The sequence below is a fragment of the Trichosurus vulpecula genome, chromosome 1 (assembly GCF_011100635.1).
Source record: "Trichosurus vulpecula isolate mTriVul1 chromosome 1, mTriVul1.pri, whole genome shotgun sequence".
NCBI lineage: Eukaryota > Metazoa > Chordata > Mammalia > Diprotodontia > Phalangeridae > Trichosurus > Trichosurus vulpecula.
The window spans coordinates 124,649,170-124,662,618 of record NC_050573.1 but is presented as its reverse complement, the minus strand read 5'-3'; the positions used below and the strand labels follow the sequence as shown (position 1 = coordinate 124,662,618).

The 13,449-nt window shown below is 38.3% G+C and overlaps 1 pseudogene; it reads left to right on the top strand.

Moving 5' to 3' along the window:
* Positions 1-1,855: 1,855 nt before the first annotated feature.
* Positions 1,856-1,955, top strand: LOC118835068 (annotated as a pseudogene).
* The last annotated feature ends 11,494 nt before the right edge of the window (positions 1,956-13,449 follow it).

The window sequence follows — 13,449 nt, the reverse complement described above, 5'->3', positions numbered from 1 at the left end:
ATTCTGGCCCATATCAATGATATCTATTAAGTTTTTGTTTTGTTTTCTTTTTGTCTGGACCTGTGATTTCATCAATGTAGGAAACACCCAAAATAGAAGGAAGGTTGCCCAGTCTTCTGCAATTTATAGTCTTAGAGAGTTGCCCCTTACATAGTGTCTGGAAGCACTTAGGATATCATAGAATAACATATTGAAAGCTGGAAAGGACCTGAGGTCATCTAGTCCAACCCCTCATTTTTCAGATGAGCAAACCAAGGCCCAGAGAAATTTAGCAACTTACCCAAGACCACATAGTAATAAGCAACAGGGTAGGATTCAAAACCAGATCTTCAATTGGTTTGTGTCAGAGGCAGTATATCCATTCTATTCCTGACTCTAGTGCTAAATACCGTTTGTGTGAGCATGTGTGTGAATATAAATATATTTCTGTATTTATCAGAGATTTAAAATCAAATACTGCTTTTTTTTCTTTGATAGGTATCATTTGTTCTGAGACTTTTAAAAATCCCAGGCCCATAACATCCCAGTAGAACTATTTCATTTTATAGGATGTTGCAAAAGTCTTAGTGCAGATTTAAGCTCTAACAGATTCAGAAGTATAAATGCTACAAACATAAAAACAACATTTGAAGTTAATTATTTACGTATTAGAAATGCTGATATGTTTGTTATTAAAATTTAGCACGACCAATGTTTGGGGCTAAACATCTTTATGGTCGGGTTTTTTTTTTTGACTTTGTTAAAATTTGCATAAGAGGCTACTCAGTGACTAAAAAGATTGCATTTCCAATCTTAGTCTTAAGATCATTCAAAGAATGAGGTTTTGATACCTACGCAACCATTTTGACATGACCCCACAAGAAAAAGAGAAATGAGAATTGAGCAGGTAACCAAGATGGCCTAGCTAGAGGACTTCCTTTCTAGATCCATTGATCTGAGAAAACATCATCCAGAAACTGTCACACATTCAATGCATCACAACAGGGTTTCCCATCTTGTTAAAATTAAAAATAAACATTGATTATTCAAATTGCACAAAATGAAATAAGCATGTAAGATATTTCTATAGGTAACCTTTCAATTGATTCTTTCTCCAAGTTCATAGCATTTATACTTCTGAAGTTATTAAAGCTTAAAACTGTACTAAGACTTTTGGGACATACAGTAGTAGCCCCTTGGTTATCAATCAAATATTATAAGTAATAATTATCCTCTTTATGACTAGCCACTATGAAAGTTGATATATGTGTACATTTATTCAGGAATCACTATGGAATATGAATGATTCTGCTCCTCAAATCCTTCTCAGAGCTTCCCCTAAGAACTCTATCGTCAAGCTGGGAATAATGTTAGGAAACATAATAATTTATCAACAACTTTTAAGTGCTTAAGAAGGAACCAGGTATCATAAGAACCTAACCTCTCTAAACTCTGACCCCATGGGCTCTCTGAGTAGTGTCTCCATTGCTATGGAAGAAACTTCAGTCCATCATAGTGTCCTACTGCAATTATTTGGCCATGTAGTCTCCATTACTCTCAGAGGGGCCGTCAGTAATGGTTAAAATCCCACCATCTCTCCAGGAACCTTCATGTCAGTATATTGGAAGTTTATTTTGCCAGAATCTCAAATCTCAGTCTATCATTAAGGTATCCTGCCCTTGGGACATAACCACCAATTCTCTCTTTACCATCAAGATCCTAGTGGGGGAAAACAACCCTCCCTCCTCCCCAAACACAACTAGTGGAGGAAGTTGCTGATCTATGAATGATTTAGATTTCCTTAAAGTAGGAAAGTTCAGGTGTGTGAACTCACTCTACCAATGCAGATCACAAGCCCTCTATCTTTAAATGATAAGTCATGCTTCAGTACATATACTAGAATTGGAACAGAACAAGGATTAGCATAGCCCCCACACAAGAACAGCACATATATTTGTGAAGTGTTCCATATTTTGGTTTGTTTTTCCTCTTCTTCAGAAAATATTCTTTATTACATGGGATGGCCCTCTCAAAGTGGGTAGGGAAGAGGATACAAGGGGAAATTCAGAGAAGGTAAAAACAAAAGTTTAATTAAAAAGTATTTTTAAAAGATAAGTCCTAGAGAATTGCCTGAGGCAGCATTTTTTGTTTGTTTATTTATTCCTTTATTTTTTTTCATGCAACTTGTCCAGAGTCATACAGGTGTTGTGAGAAGACAGAGTAGAACCTATATCTTTCTGACTCCAAGCCCAGTATGCCATAATATCTTTAATTCTCTCTCTTTTTTTCTGTTAAAAGATTTGGTAACTTGAGGAAGGCTTTGTCCAAATTTTCCCATTCAAAGAAAATAGCTTGTTCCAGGCCTTGAACAAAATCCAAGCTAAAAGGCTAGAGGTTTTTGAAAGCTTTCTTCAGATGTCGAACTGAGTTTCTCTCTGTCCCTCAGACAAAAGGTTAACTCTGTGAGTGTCCCAGTCTATTAATCTTCCTGAAACCTTGCCCTCCTTTTTAGAAGTTGTACCCTAGTAGTCTTCTATCAGAGCATCTTGGGAGTCTGGCTACAGTGAAAATTAGAGCTTTCCTCCTGGCAAACCATTGTCATTTGAAAGTGATTGGTTTCTCTTACTAAAATTTGCCACTCAGGAAACATGGTTACACCTAAAAGGACTTTTAAAATTATCATATCACTCTTTTTATTATGACCAAATTCTTAGGGGGGAAGAAATTATGGTGAGTAATCCCCTCCCAGCTATAATTCCTTTTGCCATGTTGTGAAACATATTCCAAGAGACCACATCATACCAAGTAAGTTCCAGAAGGCCTTCTCTTATCAAGCCACTAACAAGTTAAAAACCCTGAAATTAAGGGCAAGCAGGAAGAGAAACCTAAATTTCTCCATAAACAGTCTTCTCTGTAGACATAAAGACTGTGTAATACGGTAGATTCCCCAAGCATCACAGAGAAAGTTAAAATGGAACAAAGTTTAAACATATCTAAGCTCCAAAATGGTATTGCTAGGAAACCTGAATAATAATAATAATAATAATAAAAAGCATGAGTAATCAAGAAGCCGGATAGTCTTTATTCACACTGAAGTCCACTTGGGCATAACTACTTATTTTTTGCTGGATTTTATCTCCCAGTGTATTTTAAAGACTTATTTCTCTATGTGTCTGTTGCTGTCATTGTCTCTCTGTCTTTCTCTGTCTCTATGCATGTTTCTGTGTCTCTTTTTTCTCTGTCCCTGTCTCTCTCTGTCTCTGTTGCTATCATTGTCTCTCTGTCTTTCTCTGTCTCTATGCATGTTTCTGTGTCTCTTTTTTCTCTGTCCCTGTCTCTCTCTGTCTCTGTCCAAAATTTCCCCACTCTGATTATTTTCAGCTCTCTCTTCAGTTCTGTTTCGAAGCATTTCAGTCTCCTTCAACATAAATACTATATAAACAAAAGAGGTAGGTGTTTGGATCATTTTGGGGGTAATCGTTGTAAAACACCCCCAGTCCGGTTCATTTTCTTTTTTCATTTACAAAGACAAAATGAAACCATTGGTCATTCCTTTTTTCTTTTTTAACTTCCTTTTTTTTTTTTTTTTGCAAGTGTGCTCTAGTCATTAGCTTTTAAAATCGTAGGTATAGGATTTCACTCTACATTTTCTCTTTTTAGGTGAAAAGAAAATGCCCTTTGATTTTTACATTCGGTGGCACAATTGAAATAAACCTTTGAAAAAGCATCTTCCTCTCTCCCTTTCCCGTCCTTTCATTGTAAGGGCGACAATAAAACACAAACACAAATGTAAAGAATTATTGGTTTAGATGTTTTTTGTCTCCCTTTCAAGCTCTCGTTTGATGTTTGCCTCGAGAATGCCAGCGTTGTTGCAACCCCCGGCTTGAAGCATTTTCCCCATTGCTTGTGCCATGCAAACATTCCCTTAGTATTAAGGCAAATCAGAATCAGGAGGTATCTAATTGCCCTGGTTTTGATTTTGTTAATACAAAGTGAAAGGTTATAATGGAGCAGTAAAATTTCTTAAAGCTGCAGTCACCGGCAGCCACCCAAACTCCCCAGCAAGTGAAATATAAAGCCTTGAAAAGCTTCAAAAAACAAACAGGAAAATAAAAAAGTTAAAGGAAGTGACTATAGTTGCGGCAGCAGGTTCATAACCTCTTTGTAGAAATGTTACTTTCTGGCAGAAGGGGATCATGGTTATGTTTTTTTTAAATGAATCATAACTGCTTCCCCATGAAACACTTACAAATATTCATATTGGCCTCATCAAGTCTAGGGGCAGCTAGTGAATTCTACAGTACACCGAGCATTCCCTGCCCAAACGTTCCTCCTTCCATCTCTTTATTTTTTCCCTTTACCCTTCCAACCATGCTTGCCTCTATCCCTTTCTGATTTTCAGGGATCCCCAGGGCCACACTTACTTTCACTCCTTCTTCTCAGTAGCATGTTTCGTATTCCCACCTGGGTGATGGTGTGTGAGCAGTACCTGGTTGTAATGAATTCTTTACCCACCCTCCCCACACACACATCCCCCAAAACTCAATCACACCAAACAGATTGCTGCTGAGTATCAATTTGACATAAAGAATATTAAAATAGCGATGTCAAAATCTCTTTAAGTCTTTTAATGTTTTCATTGATTTAACTGTATGATGGAAGAGTGGGTTCACTTGAATAGATGACTAAAGCTGTCTCTGTTCAACGCTTGCCAAAACAAAGCCATCAACAAAAACTTCAGCAGACCCTGGAAGTTGGCTCAAAGTCTTACTTTCAAATATTCAGCATTGCCAGCTCCAGCCTCAAAGTCTCCCAGCCATGGCTCTTTGTTTGTTCTGAGCCCCTGGGGTGGTAAATTGCCTGCAAAGGTGAGGAAGGGGTTGGTGAGGGTGGATGGTTTGAAGTTGCAGTAACTAAAAAAGTGCAGACTCTGTGTATTTTACTCCCTGACGAACTAGTTAAGAGTATAGAAGGCTCCAGATAAAATTTTCTTTTCAATACTTAAAAGCTTCTAAGAAAAAAGTGAATGCTCCCTGGGAGAATTAAGCCTCATTCACACCTTAGTGTGAATAATTTTAATCAGATCATCAGAGCAACACCTAGGTGACATACCTGCACTCAGGAAATGAGAGTTTTGACTACAGAGCATGGGGGAAGGAGACTATAGTGTTCCATGTCTAACAGCAATACAACAATCAGGGAAGAATAGTGCTATTGAAGATGGAAGAGGATTCAGAATGAAATATGAGGTCATTAAGATAACTGCGCAATTTCCCCAAAACATCCCAGCCCTCTCCAGTCTCTTTTTATTCAATTCCGAACCTAACTTATTGCCCATTTGCACACACATGCACATATGTATGTATGCATACTTACATATATGAAGTGCAATAAATATGTAATGGATTTGAATTTAGGAGACATGGGAACCTTGGACAAATCAATTTCCCTCTTTAGGCTTCAGTTTCCTCATTTGTAAAATGAAAGCATATACTAGAATATCTTTAAGTTCCCTTCCAGCTCAAATAAATAAATATATATGTATGTATATGTATATTTCTGTATATATACACACATACATACATATATATGTACATACACATATATAGATAATACGTACTATCCATGTGAATATGTATATGTGGGTATGCACACAAGCTATGCATTACAAAGGTGGAATGATGAAATTAAGGAGAAAGTGAATAATTTTGTCAAAATAATATGATCATAAGTTGTGAATGAGGAACTGGCAGGCTGTATGATTCACTGATGTCCTTATGATGTTGAGAAAGAGAGGAAGCTCCCTAGCACTTCGGGTGGACCCCACCCCTCCTCTCGCGACATGAACTTATGGGAAGACATGGACAAGAGCCACACCAGGTCTACTTCATTAGGGAAAATTCCCATACTGAGGAGATAGCAGATCCATTGAACCTTCTGAGAATGGAAGAGGGAAGGGTAGTTGTGGAGTATGAAACATTTCCACAGAGGGCAGCACTGGCTGGGGTGGGAATAACCAAAGGACAGCATAAAGGCAAAAGGCTTGTTGGGCTAGTGAAAGGAGGGAAGAGAGGGGTTCAACAAAGAAAATGGCGATGCACCAAGAACGAAGTAACTTTCAATTTTGTCTAGGTCCTAGATGACAGCCAAGTGCTTCTGTAAAGCATTTTTCTCTTGCCTTTACTACTTTTGGCAGGTGTGTAGCAAGTCTCTGAATTAGACAAAGGAAAGGGAAGGGAAGGGAATAGCATTTATTAAGTACCTACTGTGTGCCAGTCACTATACTAAGTTCTTTTCAAATATTATTTCGTTTGATTGTCACAGCCACCCTGAGAAGTATGTGCTATTATTATCACCCTTTTACAGTTGAGGAAACTGAGGCAGAAGTTTAATGACTTTCCCCAAGAGATGTCTGAGGCTGGATTTGAACTCAGATCTTCTTGACTCTAGGCCCAGCACTTTACGTACTATGCTACCTAGCTGCCTCTAAGGAAGAGATAATTAATTTGAAATACTGCAAACTTCAACATCCATCAATTTTGTCCAGTCTTTTCTTCTCCAATTACATCAGTTCAGTCCAGCATCTCACCCAGTGTCTTCTCCTCCCACCCCAGAAGTGAAGGTAGAGGAGAAAAAGTGTAAGAGGACTAGGACCTATATTCATGAACCTTCTCTCTCTCTGTCTCTCTCTATCTGTCTCTTTCTCTCTGTCTCTGTCTTTATCTCTCTGTGTCTCTGTCTCTCTCTCTCTGTCTCTCTGTGTCTCTGTGTCTCTCTTTCTGTCTCTGTCTCTCTCTCTCTGTCTCTCTGTGTCTCTGTGTCTCTCTCTCTGTCTCTCTTCTCTGTCTCTGTCTCTCTCTCTGTCTCTCTGTGTCTCTCTCTCAATGAGGAGAATCTGAAGCCAGGTTTGTTTTATTCCAAACCCAGCACTCTGCCAAAATGTTTGTTGAATGAATTAGTGCATCGTATATTATCTAAGTGGATCAATAAATGCCTTCAATGAAAAAAGGCAACATCTTTGGAAGCCTACATACTATCTCCATGTCCTTGGATAAGTCATTTATCTACAAAGCCTCAGTTTTCTCAACTGTAAAATGAGATACTTTTTTTTTCATCTGGATGACAATCATGGTCATTTCCAGCCCTAGATCTATAATCCTATGCCTTTAAAGTCCTCCAAACTCTAATTGCTTTGCTACCCTCCCCCACATACACAACCACCACCCATGTGCCTGCCCTGCATGTTTGTGCATATTTTACCTCACTTTATCAAGTCAACAATTCCTTTGATTGGGGAACCAAGGAAATTCTGTGAATCAAGCTGGCAGCATACTAAAGCCATCTGAGACTGTCCCCAAGTCCAAAATATTACAAGGGACCTGCTGCATTATTAATCTGACAAAACTTTTTGCTCAGCAAGCCATGGCAAAGTTTGCAAAGACTAGCTTTGGGGTAATACAAAATTAAATATTTACAGGAAAACAAGTTCTTCAGCTCCAGGGATGTGCTCAGGGACAGCACATTTGACTCTTATCATAAAGAGCAAAGTCTCCTCTAGGATATTGGCAGCCACATATAACAAAAGACATGATTAAGGAGCCAAGACTGTCCACAGGCCGCAAGCACAGCTTTGCTATTGTTGCTGTATTTAATCTCACAACATGGACTCTCCTGTAGATGAAAAGGTCATTTCTTAAAGACACATTTTGAGTTGACAAAAAAAATGCCCTGTAGCCCACATGAAAGTAGGAATTTTGGTTTTTGCTATTGTTTTTTGTTTGCTGATATGACAAGGTGGCTAAGTAGCCTTGACCTGCTTACAGGCTTAGTAACAACCTCCATTTTTTCACATGCTCTTTAAAATGCTATCAGCAGACAGTTTGCCACACACTTCTTGAGAATTTGAAATGTGTTGGGGGTTTTGTGGGAATTTGGCTTGCTAGAGGCAAAGTTGTACCAAGGTCAGTCTCACACAAAGGTGAGGTGAGGGACTGCGTGTGAAGGCCGATTTTGCCTCCAAAACATCTCCCCTACAGGCTTATTTCACATGTTCGAAATCCCACCACTGAAGAGTCTTTACTTTGGGTTCAGAGATGACTTTCTTATGAAGGAATAACTGAGTATTTTCTGTATCTAACATGTTACAGTGTCTAGTGAGCTTATTAGATGTTTTACTCTTAACCGACAGCTATGACAATTGAAGGCTGAGGAGTTATACTGGCAGTTAGGCGGTGCAGTTAATAGAGTGCCAGGCCTGGAATTAAGAAGACTTATCTTCCTGAGTTCAAATCTGTCCTCAGTCACTAACCCTCTTTACTTCAATTTCTTCATCTGTAAAATGAGCTGGAAAAGGAAATGGAAACCCACTCCAGTATTTTTGCCAAGAAAACCCCCAAATGGGGTGATGAAGAGTAGGACGTGACTGAAACAACTGAACACCAGCAAGGGAGTTATATATGAATATGTGTATATATTAAGGCCATGCAAAAAATATGCATATACATACATGTATATTGTACATGTGTCTATATACACAAGCACACATGTACACAGGGGATGGGGCACATGTGAACATGCACAGTATATAGGTACATGAACAACATATGTATTTATATATTATATATAACATACTGCATCTCTTATATTATAAATATTTATATATGTAAAATGTGAAACAGGAGAGGGCATGCATTGAAGAGCAGTATAATGGTTGTGAGCAGTCATGGTTCTAGTAACATATTTTTTTATTTTTATGTAACTCCAAAGCGACTCTGTAGTTTAAAGTATATACATATTGCATGGTGTGTATGTGTGTATGTATATATGTATATATATGCACACATATATACATATATATATATACACACATACAAATGTATATAGGTATAAAACTATTTGCTAAAGATAAAGGCTCTTATAAACACAGTCATATTAACCCATTAGTGACTAAACATACTATATATGTACATGAATGTTCTAAATGGCCCACTGGATAGAGTTTCCAGGCATGGAGTCAAGAAGATCTGAGTTCAAATTCAGCCTCAGACACTTACTAGCTATATGACCCTGGGCAAGTCACTTTAACCTCTATTTATCTCAGTTTCTTCATAATAATAGCAGCTACCTTCCACGATTTGTGACAATCAAATAAGACAATAATTATGAAGTGCTTAGCTTAGCACAGAACCTGAAACACAGTAAGCACTATATAAACTTCGCTGCTATTATTATTATCATTATTATTATATGTTCACATGAATACATATGTATGTATATACTTACGCATTTCTTCCCTGGTCAGTGACATCTGGATATTGCATTCTATTCTGGGTACTACACTTTTAAAAGGACACTGATAAGGTTGAACTCATTCACTCATTTGAGTGCATTAAAAAATGATTACAATGGTTGAGGGGACTTGAAACCACAAGATATCAAGAGAGCTGGGACCAAAATTTGGAGAAGAGAAAGACTGGAGACACATAAGATAATCGCCTTCAAGTATCTGAAGGGGTTGTCCTAAGGAAGAGCAGTATGATTTATTATGCATAGTGCCAGAGGCCAGAACAAGGAATGAACTGGGTAGAAGTTATGGAAATGAAATCTTGAGCTGATCATAAGGAAAAAACAAACCAACAGAAACCCTCCACTTGCTTACAAATGAATCTGTACAAAAGTGGAACAAGCAACCTTGGAGGTGATATCCAGTTTTTGTTGAATACTTCAAAGAAGGGATTCTTGTTGAAGTCCGAGTTGGACTGTGGTGTATGTTGAGGTCCCTTCTCACTGGGGAGTTCTATGATTTAGTGACAATGACATTCAGAGTTAAGCTCAATCACTCTCCTGGAAACATAGCCCTGAGTTGCAATATACACTGCCCAGGTGGGACGCTGAGCAGATGGGACACAATGAACAGAAGCAATCACAAAGGAAAAAAAAAGCTGAAAAGCAAGATGGAGGTGTATAGCAGACCAGACAACCAAAAATGCCAGGAAAGCTACATACCTCCTTTAATTCTTTTTCTAAAATACTTCCATTCAAATCATAAACAGGGAACAGTTTATTCCCTATTCCTATTCACAAGTTAGTCTTAGATAAAACTACCCAGAATCTTATTCCAATTAGATCAGTGATGTCTGAGTAGGATTTGTCATATCTACAAAAGGAGCTAAGGAAATTCTTTTGATGCCAAGTTGCCAGGCAGAATTTCCATGGGTAGGAGGAATTTTCTGCTTTCTCTATCCATTCTGGAAAAGTACAGAAAGTGTAATCATTCCCACAGGCCTTATTATGCCTACATATGGGTCTAGGTCTTTAATATACTTAGCAGAGGAACTGGCCTTTTTTTTCTCCATTGCTTTTTTTTCTGGCAGTAACAGGGAGACATGACCAACCTGTAATAGAGTTAGTACATGCCCCTTAAAGCTAAAAGTTCTGTATTCTATTTTCAACCTCATAGATCAGCCAGTCTTCACCAAATGAAGAAAATATGTACAGCCTATGCTCAATTGTTCATACTAATGAAGGGGATCAGAAATATGCATATTACAAACCTATTATATACTTTCTAAAGTCTGTCAGCTTAAACTTTGGAATGCAGTATGATCTTTTATTCTTGCCAGTAGATTCATTTTCCTAAGTATGCTCTAATTATGATGACATGAATGGAAGCAACATATTCAGTGGAAAAAACACTGGCTCTGAAGTCAGAGGACCTAGGTTCAAATCTTGCCTTTGACCCTTCTTACCTATGTGACCTCAGGCAAGTCACTAAACCCTGGTAGACCTCAGTTTCTGGTGTGTAAAATCAGTGGGTTGTATTAGACCGATCTGATATCCCTTGTAGCTTTAGGTCCATGACTGCAAATTAATCATTCTCTTTATCAACAAACTAGTGCTTATTAACCAACCACCATGTGCCAAGCCCTGTGCTAAATGATGAAGACACAAGTAGTATTTAGTAGGCAACTAGGTGTCATGGCAGATTGAACATGGGAGTTGGAATCACTTACTGTTCCTTTGCCTCAGTTCCCTCAACTGTAAAATGTGGATAATAACACTACCTAATTCACAGGATTGTTGCAAGGATCAAATGAGATAAATGTGTAAAGTGCTGTATTAATGCTAGTTAATAACATTATTATGCTTAAGTACAAAGAATGAAACAATCTCTACTCCCAAGGACTTACACTCCAATACAGGAGACAAGGAAATAGATAGATAGATAGATAGATAGATAGATAGATAGATAGATAGATACATACATACATACATACATACATATTGGATGTGTGTGTGTGTGTGTGTGTGTGTGTGTACAGTACCCGATTCATCCAACTCTCGCCTCTGGCTCCAAGAAGCTGTAGCACACACAGAGGCCAAACCTTAGTGAACTATCTTGGCAGACAAGCTAAACCAGGTTGAGGGGAACAAACAGCCTCAAACCTGTTGATGAGTTAGGGGGGTGTCTACCCTGAGAGTGTGAAGACTTTTGCCAGCAAAACGGGCAGATGAGAACAGTTTGTTCAAACAGCCATGTAGGCAGCTGAAGCCAATGCTGTAGAGTGCTTAGAGCTTGGTCAGACATCAAAGACCCCAAGGTTGCCCACTGCAACCCAGGCCATCACCCATCATACTGACTTTTGTCCTGCCACTTCACTTTGACGACTCGGGAAGAGAGAGTAAGACTGATGACTTCATGCAACTCTGCCTCACTTAAATCCAATTCACAGGCAAGCTAAGATATCACCTGCGATGTCATTGGTCCTCTTTGAAAATGAAGGACAAACAACAATACACAGCAGCACAAACAGAAAATGCATAAATACAACTATGTACAAAGTAGTTTACGAAGGAAGGCACTAGCTATTAGAGGCGTCAGGAAAGCCTTCGTATATAAGACAATACTTGAGCTGAATCTAAAAGGAATAGAGATAGCTAACATTTATATAGTTCTTTAAGGTCTGTAAAGCAAAAATTTACAAGTATTATCTCATTTTGACATTAAAACCAACCTGTATTTCCTGAACACATACCAGCTGATCCCAAGAGGGAACCAGTCTAGCTATGTGTTAGAAAAACTGGCAGCCAGTCCAGGGTTTAAAAAGAAAATCAACCATATATAACACACTGTGGATAGTATAAAACAGGGTAATGAAAAGTTAGTTATATTGCAATAGTATTTATTGCCGTGTATCATTTACTCATCCAAAATTAAAAAAAAATTTAAATGTTTACATTTAGAAGACAATAAGGTCCTTGAGTCAGGGGCTGTATCTTTTGCCCCAGCCCTACTCCAGTGTCTTCTATGTCACAAACACTGAAAAATGCTTGTTGAATTGTAAATCGTGTTGGGTATAGAGAGAATAGACATTCGCACCATCAGTTGGCCAGTTAACATCTGTGTAATCTTAGAGTTCACGAAGTCATTTAACATCTGGCTTCAAATCTTTGTCTATAAAATGGCAGGTTTTAGCTAGATAACTCTAATTTCCCTTAAGGTGCTAAAGCAGATTCTGCCCTCACAGAGTTTATACTCTGATAAATCAGATGCAAAAATATATAAAATACTAAATAAGACGGGGCATGAATTAATAAAACAGTAATAAATTAATAAATATATAATAAATATAAATAAATTAATAAAAAGTAATAAAACATTTGTGAGGATTAATCACTCTAGTTTCACATTCTTCATTTTCATAAGATCCAGTCCAAATTTTGCAGCAAATTTCAGAGGGAAAATATAACTTTTATACTAATTTATTCAATAAATATTGTATTTATTGAGGGTCTAATAACCCTGAAACTATTTCTGTTTGTCTAACTCATCCTAAAATAGCCAGGGCATAAACTACTAACCGTCACATCCAGTTCCTGCTCTTCCACAATTTTAACTGTCCAAGATCGCCTGAGAGTTTGCTTTTGATTATTCATGGACCACTAAAGAAAACCTAGCCAAATGGTTATTAGGTAATCTCTGTCATGTTGAGTGAAGTACTTAATAACAAAGTCAGTGGGATTTGATGTTGGGGTCCGTTGCCCCCCAACTCCCAGGCCTTTGTCCAGCAAAGGCCTGATTTTGCGGACAATGAATGAGGCGGGAGACGAGATGGTTAGTAACTCCATTTGTTGTTTCAGCAAGCAGGATTTTTATGCAGTACTAGCCTTCGTTACTGGGTGCAAGCAAGCTCGTGCAAGATCCTCTAAGCCTATCAGGAGCCCCAGGGCCATGCATCACAGCTCCTGGACAACTCGTGTCCAGTGCTTGTTTGGAAAGGGGGCATGTGCTGTTCACAGCCTGCCTTATCAGAGGAGGAGGAGCCGAGCCAGACTGTGTAGCCCCAGATAATTCCTTTTTTCCACGGCACTGTCCTTGGGCTTCAACTCCCAAGCTCATCAGGCTCTCAAGAGCCCCTTACAATTTGTTACTTAAGCCACTAGCTATCTACTATGATTTCTATTTGGTTA